The 12,802-nt window shown below is 44.2% G+C and overlaps 1 protein-coding gene across 6 annotated transcripts in view; it reads left to right on the plus strand.

Annotated features, from left to right (window-relative positions):
- The window catches only part of LOC137618170 (cyclic AMP-dependent transcription factor ATF-2-like), a 150,808-nt gene that overhangs the window by 134,957 nt on the left and 3,049 nt on the right, over window positions 1-12,802 (plus strand). The window lies entirely within an intron of this gene.

Here is a 12,802-nt window from a genome sequence, read left to right on the forward strand (position 1 = left end):
ACACCATTATTTTGGTGGTCATTGTCAGTGCGTGGTTGTTAAATACGCGGCGGTTGAGTCGGCCAAAGGCGGAGTGGGCTGCCCTGATCCTGTTCTCCACGTCCTTTTTGCTTGTGGGAGCTGATGTTAGGATGCTCCCTAGGTAGGAGAACTGGTCCACCTGTTCTAACGGTTGGTCATTCACTGTGGTATTTAAGTTGGGGAGCATCAGTCCTGGTGGATGTTGGACGAGGGTCTTGGTTTTGTCTGAGTTGACTTGCATCCCAAAACGTTCGTAGGCAGAGTTGTATGCATCAGCTAACGACTGCAGGTCCTCTGCCGTCTGACCTGGGGTGGCATTGTCGTCAGCATACTGCAGTTCTCGCACTGCACACAAGGTGGTCTTGGTTCTGGCGCGGAGTCTAGCGAGGTTGAAAGCGCCTCCATCCATGCGGAAACGTAGGTCGACTGAGGGTGTGTCTGGGGGAATCTCGTTGAGCATTGCTGCGGTGTATAGCGAGAAACACGTCGGGGCCAGAACACAGCCCTGCTTCAGGCCGCCGTTGATGGGGAATGGGTCTGAAAGAGAGTTCTGGTGGCAGACTCTCCCAACCATTCCGTCATGGAGGGCACGCCCCAGCTTGACAAAATCGGGTGGACAGCCATATCTTTTGAGGACAGCCCACATGGCAGGTCGAGGTACTTTGTCGAAGGCCTTTTTCAAATCCCAGAAGATGAACATTATGGGCTGTTGTTGTTCGAGGCTCTTCTCTTGTAGTTGTCGCGCACAGAAGATCATGTCTATGGTCCCGCGGGAAGGTCGAAAGCCGCACTGGGACTCTGGCAGGACGTCTTCTGCGAGAATAAGGAGGCGGTCAAGGAGAATCCGAGCGAAAATCTTACTCGCGATGCTTAGTAGTGATATTCCCCGGTAGTTGTTACAGTTCTCCCTGTCTCCCTTCTTGAAGATGGTAGTGATGTTTGCATCGCGGAAGTCACTGGGGGTGGTCTTGGTCTCCCATATTTTCAGTATAAGGAGCATCAAACGGTTCCTCAAGCCGGGGCCACCGTGAGTGAGGAGCTCCAACGGGATGTTGTCTGGCCCTGGGGCTTTGCCGGGCTTCATGCGCTGCAGGGCCTTGTTGAAGTCATGGATGGAGGGTGGTAGTGCCATCCAGTGACGGACGGGATGCTGCGGGGTCATTCGCAGGAGATCGTCTGGGGTGTCTGCTTGGTCATTGAGGAGGTTCTCAAAGTGAGACCTCCACCTGGCCAGGATGCCTTTGCTGTCGGTGATGGTCGTGGCCCCATCCGCGTCCTTCAGGCTGCCCACTGATGACCGTGTGGGACCGAATATTTCTTTTGTTGCTGCATAGAAGCTGCGCAGGTCACGTTGGTCAGCGAAACTCTGTATTTCTGCAGCTTTTCTTTGCCACCAGGTGTTCTGGGCTTCACGGATACCTCTTTGGCAACCAGCTTCAGCCACCTTGTGAGCACATTTGTTAGCTGCTGTTGGTTGGTTTTCCAAAGTCAGGCGTGCTTGTCGTTTGGTTTCAATGAGAAGAGAGAGATGGTAGCATCATTCTCATCAAACCAATCCTGCCGTTTCTTGGTGGTGAAGCCTAGTGTTTCCTCCGCGGCACGGGCCATGGCGTTTCTGAGGGTGGTCCAGTGGTGCTCGACAGTGGTCTGACCCACAGGGTCTGCGAGGTATTGTTCGCAGGCCTCCTTGTAGTTCTGTGCCACCTGTGGGTTGCGGAGCTTACTACAATCAAAGCGTTTGTGTGGTACGCTGTCCGGTGCCCTTCTGGGTGGTCGTAGGGTCGTCACGGAGAGTCGGGAGATGAGGAGTCTGTGGTCCGTCCAGCAGTCGTCCGCTCCGGGCATGGATCGGGTGATGCGGACGTCTCCTCGGTCTCTGGCTCTGGTCAGGACGTAGTCCAGGGTGTGCCAGTGTTTAGACCGTGGGTGTCTCCATGTGGTCTTTTGTCGCTTTGGTAACTGGAAGATGGTGTTGGTTACCACAAGTTGGTGTTCTGCACACAGACCCAGTAGGAGTTGGCCATTGGCGTTGCAATTTCCAATGCCATGGCGGCCGATGATTCCCTCCCACAGGCGATGGTCTTTGCCTATTCGGGCATTAAAGTCGCCAAGCACAATGAGCTTGTCATTGGCGGGCACTGCCTGGATGGTGCGGTCGAGCTGGGTGTAGAAGGCAGCTTTGTTATCATCGGTTGAGGTCATAGTCGGGGCGTAGACAGAGATCAGGGTGAGATGTCTGTCCCGCGTGATGGGGATGCGGACAGTCATCAGGTGCTCACTGATGGCCTTGGGAGCGAGGTTGTGCTGCTGAACTAGCTGGGAACGGATGGCGAAGCCGACACCGTGGATGCGAGGCTCCTCTAGGGCCTTGCCTTTCCAGAAGATGGTGTAGCCTGTTCCAGCTTCCCTGATGTTGCCCTCTTCGGGTAGTCTGGTCTCGCTAAGAGCCGCCACATCAACATTGAAGCGGGCTAGCTCCTTGCAGACGAGGGCTGTACGTCGTTCCGGGCGGTTGGTGTTCGTCACGTCTTGGAGGGTGCGGATGTTCCACGCACCTAAGGTTAATATGTTTTTCTTGTTATTTCGACTGCATTAGTGGGATGTCCGCCAGCCGCGGTGAGCTGACCAGACGTGTTTGCCTTGTCCGATGTTTACTCCACCTTTTCTAGGGGCCTCCCCATGTGGGGTGGGTTGCGGTGTCCTCAATAGGCCAGCCCAGTCACGGGTCCAGCTGCCGAACTCTGGTGTCACGGCACCGTCATCAGAGAGCGACTGAATCTTAGACTCGCCGCCTGGGTGCAGTCGTGGGCTAAGGGCTTCCAGCTATCCAGGCCTGCCCCCTTCACCCACAGTGCTGTCGCCTCAGGACTTGCTGGTGGTGGTGATGATGATGATGGTGAGAAAGAGATGAAGAAGGGTGGAGGAAACGACAGAATGCCAGTAGCTAGGTATATTGTTTTGGGTGGTCGTGGCTTTGCAACGGCCACGCACACACACTTGGCCCACATCATTTTCACCGCGGCTCAAGACATATGAGACAGGCGGCTTCTCCGATGTTGGTTGCATCGGGCTGCCGGATTCTTGTTATGTCAAGGCACGCCTTGTTGCCTGCCCGACAGGCATTGCCCTCTTCCGCCGGTGCTGGGAAGCTCCGCCGTTGGGGTCTTGTTTGGTTTGATTTTGGAGTTTTCCTTCTCCTAGCCTTTGCCTATCTTAAAATAAAGGAGAAGGCCTATAGGGGTCCAGTCTTGGTCTGGTCTCTCAGAACTGGCCTTAGCGGTATGGTTGAGCCTGCCAGGGTGGATAAACTACCCCTCCGCCATTGCCCAGCCCATCATTGGGACACTCAAGCCCCTCTACTGCAGCAAAGTGCTGGACCTTCAGAGTAACAGCGTCAAAACAGATATGTCCTATATAAACTATTAACAACGTCAAAAACAGATATGTCGTATATAAACAATAAAAAGACTCATGTCAGCCTGTTCAACAAAAAAACATTTGCTCCAACTTTGAACTTTTGATGTTCTAATATTTAGACCAGGAATAAGAAATTTAATAGACCGTAAGTTTCTGTCCAACAAATTAATGAGAATCAGCAGCTGAACATCAGACAGAAGAACAATACTCAAAACAAGGTAGAATGAAAGAATTAAAACACTTCTTCAGAATAGATTGATCACCAAAAATCTTGTAAGACTTTCTCAATAAGCCAATTTTTTGTGCAATTGAAGAAGACACAGACCTAAAGTGTTTCTCAAAAGTAAAATTGCTGTCGAGAATCACACCTAAAATTTTAAAAGTCATACAAATCTAAAGAAACATTATCAATATTGAGATCCGGATGTTGAGGAGCCACCGTCCTTGACCTACTTACAATCATACTTTGAGTTTTTTTAGGATTCAATTTCATACCCCATAATTTGCACCATGCTCTAATTTTAGCTAAATCTCTATTAAGGGATTCACCAACCCCAGATCTACATTCAGGGGATGGAATTGATGCTAAGAGAGTAGCATCATCTGCATATGCAACAAGCTTGTTTTCTAGGCCAAACCACATGTCATGTGTATATAGTATGAAAAGTAATGGGCCAAGAACACTACCCTGTGGAACACCGGATATCACATTCCTATACTCTCTATGGTGCCCATCAACAACAACTCTTTGAGATCTATTACTTAAAAAATCAATAATAATGCTAAGAAACGACCCACCCACTCCCAACTGTTTCAGTTTGAGAACAAGGACCTCATGATTGACACGGTCAAAGGCAGCACTAAAATCAAGGCCAATCATACAAACTACCTGACCACAATCAAGGGATATCTGTACAGCATTATAGATTGTAAGAAGGGCATCACATGCTCCAAGGCCTTTACGAAAACCAAATTGCAAACTAGGGAGTAGGTGATTACCGTCAGCAAACCTATTAAGACGTTTTGCCAGAAGACGTTCAAAAACTTTAGATAATATGGGAGTTATGGAAATTGGGCAGTAATCAGTGGGACTTGAGCTACCACAAACACATTTACATAGAGGAGTAACATTACCAATTCTCCAACAAGTGCTAAAAGCTCCTCTTCTTGCTAACTTGCTCAAAATAACAGATAAATTAGGAGCTAAGAAATCTGCTGTCTTTATAAAAAACAAAGGAAAAATACCATTTGGGTCTACACCTCCATAAGCATCAAGGTTCATCAACAGAGCTTTAATCTCACAAGATTGAAAAGCTAAACTAGTTAGTTTAGCCTCAGGAAAATAGGAATGAGGAAGTTCAAGTTTTTCATTACAGTACTCTGTTTACTGTCAAAAACATCAGTCAAAAGGGTTGCCTTTTCCTTTGGACAGTGAGTGACTGAGCCATCTGGTTTAAGTAAAGGAGGAACTGTTGCATCTACACCAAAGAGTGCAGATTTAGGAGTAGACCACCATTTATGTTCCTGAGTTGTACCAGAAGGGGTTTCTTTTATGGTTAAATTGTATTCCTTTTCAGTTGAGGCTTAAACTCTCTGAGCAAAAGCTCGAAGCTGAGTATAGTTGTTCCAGGTCAAATCTGATCTGTTACCCTTCCAAAGGTGATAGGCCTCCTGCTTCTCCAAATAAGCACATCTACAAACATCATTGAACCACGGTTTGTCCTTCACTCGGTTGATTAGATTCTTATTCAAAGGGACAACAGGATCTACACTACTATATAATTGTGACCAATTCAAGCACAAAAGATCATGCAAAATCCCATTTCAGTCTGCTTGGGATTTCGTATAAATTTTACAAGAGATGATATATCAGGGACAGGCTGCTCAGTCTTCACTACTAATGAAATCAAGGCATGATCAGATGTCCCGACTGGAGAACCAACCTTACTAGTTATAATGCCAAGGGAGTCAGTGTGTCTTCACTACTAATGAAATCAAGGCATGATCAGATGTCCCGACTGGAGAACCAACCTTACTAGTTATAACGCCAAGGGAGTCAGTGTATACGAGGTCCAAGCAATTACCAGATCTGTGAGTAGCTTCATTTATGATTTGCTCACAGCCTGATTCAGAGGCAAAGTCTAATGCTCTTAAGCCATGGTGATCGGCAGGAGAGATAGAACTTAACCACTCCCTATGGTGAGCATTAAAATCACCAACAAAGACAGAAGAAGCCTTTCTATCATCATCTTGTATCTTAGCCATAATGGTAAGAAGACAATCGAAGATAGAATCATCCATGTCTGGATTCCGGTAGATCAAACATAAATAAAAGTTGTTATGCCTGCCACAAACTTTTATTACCTGAATCTCATGACATCCACATTGATAGCAGGACTTATGAGAAGTAGGGTACTCGGTCCTAATATACACCGCCATTCCCCTGGCCCCAGGGATGTCATCACGTTTCAACATTATTGGCTTCTTAAAACCAGTTATAAGGAGCTCAGATGAGTGCCTCATATTAGAAATCAAAGTTTCTGAGCACAAAAGAATATCATACTGTCTGGCCGCAACTGTAAGGTCTTGGATATTTGCATGAAGACCACGAATATTGCAATTCAGAAGACTGGTCCCGGATTTTGCTCAGTGTCTCCAGACAGCATAAGAATTAATAGAAATAAAAAAGAGACATACTTAAAAACTAGATTAACAAGAATTATAACAAAAACAATATGTACAGAATTACAAATAAAGTGATTGATAATACCCATAGACTACAGTAAAAAGTTGGAAAAACTGGTCAACATGGAGGAGCCGATACACCATGCAAGGCTAAATGTCCTCCAGGATAGCCACTTCAACTGAAGGGAGGACAGTAAGGATGGTTTTGAGAAGAAAAAGAATCAGAAAAAGGAAAAGACAACCTCTTGATAAACCACCAGGCATCCATGGCCCTTCTATTAAGCCTGCCCAACACACCATTTAAAAAAAACAAGAGGAAGAAAAAATAATAATAAGATAGAATAGTGTGCCCGAGTGTACCCTCAAGCAAGAGAATTCTAACCCAAGACAGTGGAAGACCATGGGACAGAGGCTATGGCACTACCCAAGACTAGAGAACAATGGTTTAATTTTGGAGTGTCCTTCTCCAAGAAGAGCTGCTTACCATAGCTAAAGAGTCTCTTTACCCTTAAATTATGGTTAGGGGTAGATGGAGATGATTTGGGCATGCTCTTCGCACTCTCCAAGAGAGATCAGTTCACCAAATGTTTAGCTGGGCTCCACAAGGCATTAGAAGAGTTGGAAGATCCAGGCCAACATGACAGAGAACTATGAACGTGAAGTAGGTGATGGTGAATGGAGAATTATTGAATTAAAAGCTCAAGATAGAGATACTGGCACAATCTAACCGAGCCCCTTTGCATCAATAGGCATAGGAGGAGATGATGGTGACTTGACAGTAAGCAGAGTAATGAGAAACACAATCTTACTCACTCATATATGCATAGAGCTACTAACTAGTTTAGCTTTTAGGTTCCATTAATTTAAGTAGCTTTTACTGTATCTTGATGCCTATGGAAGTGTGGACCAAAATTGCATCTTTTTTTCTTTTTTTTATAAAGAAACCAGATTCCTTAGCTCCTAAGTTGCCTGTTAATTTTTGCAAGTCAGCTAGAAGAGGTTCTTGTTAGAAAATTGGTGATATTAATCTATTTGGTAAATGTGTTTGTTAGCTTTAACCTTGTTGGTTACGGACTAGTTTTCATATCCGCCCTATTATCTAAAGATTTTCAATGTCTTTTAGCAAAAGGTTCCCTATTTTGCAGTCTGGCTTTTGCAAAGGCCTTAGAACATGGGATACCCCTCTTTACAATTTCAAATGTTGTGCAGAAATCCCTTTATTGTGGTCAGAAAGTTTGTATGATTGACATTGGTATTAGTGCTGCCTTTGACCTTGTTAATCATGTGGCTCTTCTTTTCAAACTTACAGGTGGAAGTAAATGGATCTTTCTTAATATCAGTATTGTTTTTTAAGTAACAGAAAGGAAAGAGTAGTTGTTGACGGGCACCATTGTGACTACAGGAGTGTAATGTCATGGTGTTCTTCTGAGTAGTGCACTTGATGCAATACTTTTCATGCTGTATACGCAGAAATTTGGCGTAGAAAATCTTGTTGTGTATGCAGATGATGTTACTCTCTTTGCATCAATTCTTTCTCCTGAAAATAGAAATGTGGTTGGTGAATACCATAATATAGTTATAGCTGAACTTAATGCAGGGTACAAATCATCAGGGATGAAGTTGAACCCTATTAAAACTCAAAGTATAATTGTAAGTAGGTCAAGGATATTAGCTCCTTATCATTCAGATCTTTTCACTAATAATGTCTCTTTAACTTAGGTAACTCTATTAAAATTCTTGGCTTAATTCTTAATTATAGATTATTTTGAGAAATGCATCGACTGTTGCTTAGCCAATTGAAAAAAAAAAAAATAACATATTGAGAAAGTCGTGCAGTACAAGATTTTTGGTAATCACTCTATCCTGACTAAATGTTTCAATTCTTTCATTCTACGTTATATGAGTTTTGCTATTCTGTCTTGTCTCCAACTGCTGACTTTCTTCCCCTGTTGGATAAAGACTTTGTCTATTCAATTCCCCATCCCTGATTTGGATGTTAATCTCTGGATTTGTTGTTCAATTAGAGCTTTGGTCATGTTGCATAAAATTTGTAATAATTCTGACTATCCTTTGCATTTAGATCTTCTCGTACTGTACCATCCTGTATGTAGTACTAGGTACAGTATGTAGTTAATTCTAATTGTCTTGCCTTCTCCATCAGAAGGTTTAATACTACACATTCTGTAAGTTTTAATCCAGCTGTGACCAAATTGTGGAATGTCTCTCTAATCTTGCAGTTATATCTGTGGAACTTCAGAATTTTCAATTTGTTGCAAATAATTTTCTGTTGAACAGATTGACATAGGTCTCTTTTCATAGTTTATATTTGATTGATCTATTTTAATGCTTTTACTGATTTTATATTTTATGATATTTTATTATTCTTATTTAGTTTATTCATTATTACTCTATTTCCTTTCTGCACTAAGCAGCTTCCCCTGGTAGAACCCTACGGGTTATTGCATCCGGCTGTTCCAACTAGGGTTGTAGCTTAGCTAGAAAAGACTGTAATCTGTCAGGGTCCAGCTTAACTCAGGTCTTTGTTGTTCTAAATTTTGGTGGCTAGATACTTTTCTATCATTGTATATAAACCTAGTTTAGTGGTGTGCTAAACCAATTAGGGGTACCACTGCTCAAGGCGAATGGTTCAGATGCTTCCGAGAATGGAGCATGCACTGGGTATTGGCATTAACCAGGAACCAGAATAATTACCAACGTAAGTGTGATAGTACTCTACAACAGGGTTGCCTATCAGGTCGTCAGGTCATGACCCCTACCATCTAACATTGGGCAGCTTGGTCAAGTTTATGAGTTTAGGCCTTAGCCCAAACAATTATCTCACCTTAGACATTTTCTGGGTAAGCACTGTGTTTCTAATTTTCTACTGTGCAAGAGAGCCGTTAGGTTGTAACTGGGAGGTGAGTTGAATGCAACTTATGGATGTCTCGCAAAATTGGTAACCCCGGAGTGAACAGTTGTGCGAGAGAGCCATTAAGTTGCATTCACTTTGCCTCTCTGTTACAACCTAACGGATCTCGCATAATTGTATGAAACGTGCGGTACATGACTCCCCACTAAAAATGACATACAGTACATGTGAAATAGGGAGCCCTGCTCTAGAGAGGCGTACAGTAGGCGGGTCATCTGGCAGGAGATATGTAGGTTTTAGGCATTCAATGGAGACCCAATCTTCTTTGCCACGAATGTTAATTAAGAATACTTTCAGCGTACGACGGGTCACAAGGAAAGGGCCCATGTAAGGGGCGTTAGTGATGACTTGTTAGTGTCGTTGCATAGGGAAACCTTCGTTGCTGAATGTAGTTCTGTCAGTATGTGTTGCTTCGCTGGAGGCTTGTGAGTCTGGTGGCATAGAGTAAATTTTCTCATTACATGACGTAGGCGCTGGAGACTGTCGGAAGACGTTACAGATGCAAAAAATTCAACAGGGGTGACCAACGGGTCACCATACGCTATTTCCGCTACTGAGACATCCAGGGCGTCTTTAGGTGTGGTCGTTAGTTCCAGGAGGACCCAAGGAAGCTGCTTTGAGGGTGCGATGAAAACATTCAACCATTTTGTTAGTAGCATGGTTGTAGGCGATTGTCTGATGTAGGGTGATTCCCATGAGATTCGCTAGTGATGTCCACATTTTGAGAGATGAAAGTGGTACCCCTGTCAGAAGTAATATGCTCAGGGATACCAAATTTCGCTTTCCATCCTAAGAGTAAGACAGATGTACATGAGGCGGACGTTGCAGTTTTCATGGTAATGGCTTCAGGCCAACGAGTGAGCGTTTAATGACAGTAAAGAGGTAATGATGTCGACGTTGAGGAAATGTACCCACTTCTAAATCCGTGTGTTGATGTACTTATGAAGTTTTACATGAAGTATAAGTGCATACCTAATTCTTATCATCCTTAGTAATGTTGTACCAAATGAAGTTCGTCTTCTGTAGCTGAGCAGTATATCAGCGCGAGGGATGTGAAAGGCCGTAAATGAAATCAAACACCTGTTGGCTCATGGGAGCAGGAATCCATGGTTCCAAGGTCTAGGTCTACCAGTATTAACATTACAAAAGAGGGTGGCATTGAAGTCGTCGAAGGGGACATATTCCCAACAGAGGGATGTGCAGGATGTCCTGCATGCTTGGTACTCTGAATCTTTTTGTTGGGCTTCTGCCAAGATGTTGTAATCAAATCCTGGGTGAATGGCAGCCAATGTGTTTCTTGACAGGGCATCGGTAACAGGATTCATTTTCCCATGGACGTGTTGAAGGGTGCAGTTGTATTCATCCATGTCAGAGAGATGTTGGCGTTGATGGGCGGACCAGGAGTCGGACTGTCGAATAAAGGCATGCACCAGAGGCATCTGGTCCATGCAAATGGTGAAGGGCGTATCTTCCAAAGAGTGGCGAAAGTGACGAACAGCCAAGTGTACCGTAAGCAATTCGCTGTTGACGGTAGAGTAGTCGGATTCTGCATTGGACAGTTTTCTACTGAAGAAGGCCAATGGGTGGGGTGAGCCGTTTATCACTTGCTCGAGTACTACACCAATAGCGACGTTACTGGCATCAGGGGAGGGAAGTCGAGGTGCATGTGTCAGGGAAAAGTGAATGCAGCAGCGGTTGATGGGGCATTCTTTGTGTTGCAGAAGGCCGCTTCTTGAATTGGACCCCATTTCAGGTCATTTGGCTTGCCCTTGAAGGAGGCATAATTGGGGGCAACTGGCAGGAAAGGTGATAATAGCTGATCATGCCCAAGAATTGTTGTAGTGCTTTGATGGTCGAGAGAGTGAGGAAGCTCAGAACGGCTGCTACCTTCTCAAGAAGGGGGCAAACTCCTTCAGGAGTGATGCAGTGTCTTAAGAACGATACTTCATTGGCACCAAAGGTACAATTGTCGTAACAGGCTACAAGGCCATTCTGAGGTACAATTGTTGTAACAGGCTACAAGGCCATTCTGTTGTAGGTGGTTGAGAACAATGCATAGGTGACGGAGGTGTTCCTCTTGGAGGAAGAGAACACAGTATGTTGTCCACGTAACATACACAGAAAGAGATGTCCCTTAAGATGCCATCCATGAGGCATTGAAATTGTGGCCCCAGCATTGTGAGGGCTAAAACAGGAGTAATTGAAGGTGTATGTATCGAAGGGGGTGGTGATGGCAGTCTTAGGATGTCTTCTGGGTTCACGAGCACCTGATCATACTCCTCCAGGCGGTGTTTGGGAGGGGTTAGTGATCCGGATCTGTCTTCATGTTCAGGCACCTGTAATCCATACATGGACGTAGAGAGCCCTTTTTCTTCAGGACGATGTGTAAGGTTGATGACCATGGGCTTGAGGCCTTTTGGCAAAGGCCCATTTCTTCCTTTTCAGTGAACATTTGTTTAGCAGCTGTCAAATGATGCAGTTCCAGACACCTGAATCTGGCAAACACAGGGGGCCCCGTCATCTTGATATGGGGATAAATACTGTGTTTGGTGGGTGCTATTGTATTCAGGGACGGCAGAGAGATGTCGGCGTTGATGGGCGGACGAGCCACCGGACTGTCAACTAAAGGCGTGTATTGCACATGTTTCATACAATAGTGCAAGAGAGCTGTTAGGTTGTAACGGAGAGTCCAGGTAAATGTAACTCAACGGCTCTCTCGCACAATTTTATGAAATGTGCGGTACACTACAGAGAAATATTGAATCATCATTGGCTGCAATTGATTAATATGAGAAGAGTTCATATGGGGTTGGGATGGTTGCTTTTCATAGTTGTTTAAAGGACGCCCATGAAAGGTCTAAAGGTTGCTCATGAATGGCAGAGGTAAGAAACAGTGACAATGACCTAGATACTGACCATATATACATATGACAGTGCCCAAGCTTCTTCTCCACTCAAGCTAGTACCAAGGAGGGCCATGCAGTGGCCACTGATGACTCAACAGGTAGAGCTATAGGCTCTCCTAAACCCACATCCTTAGCTCACAAGGATGGTGAGGTTGTAGACACTACAAGAAACTTTTGAGTTCGAGTGGCACTGAAGCCCCAGTCCGGCAGATCGCCAGGCAGGGACGTTTTAAGTATGCTACCACAACCCTAAATTGCCTTGCCACAAGTCACTATTTTTTCTTATTCTTTGACCAGCATTTCGGTGGCAAAATTAACAATACAGGACATTTTTTGTGGCATTTCCTTATGTTTTAACTGTCAAAAATGGGTTTTGAGATTAACCTGTATGTTGTCAACTGAGGGAGCTTAGATGATGTAGAGCAGAGGTGTAATGTCGCATCTTGGCCATGTTTTGATCCTAAACAGTGTGGTTATGGAGAGGGACTAGGTAATAAAAGACCTCTCCTACTTTTTCCCTTTTCAAACCACAGGATTTAATTTTTTTACCCTTTTACATATGCAAAAAGGTTTGGAAAAATTGGATTACTCTTACGGTTATTCAATCAGTAACAGTTTAACCTCATTAAATTTTGTAATCAATGGTTTAATCTATTAACTTTATGCTTTCTTATTTTTCTCATGCTTAGACTAAATATTCAAAATCACAAGTGATTAATGGATATATTGTTAAGGTACTATTTGTTTGTCAAATACCATTATTTTGCCTCAGTTGTTGCCAGAATTCTGTCAATGTACACTTTAAGGATGTTTTTGATAGAAATTAAGACAGTTGCAGGTTTAG

The sequence above is a fragment of the Palaemon carinicauda genome, chromosome 24 (genome assembly GCF_036898095.1).
Source record: "Palaemon carinicauda isolate YSFRI2023 chromosome 24, ASM3689809v2, whole genome shotgun sequence".
NCBI classification, from domain to species: Eukaryota; Metazoa; Arthropoda; class Malacostraca; order Decapoda; family Palaemonidae; genus Palaemon; species Palaemon carinicauda.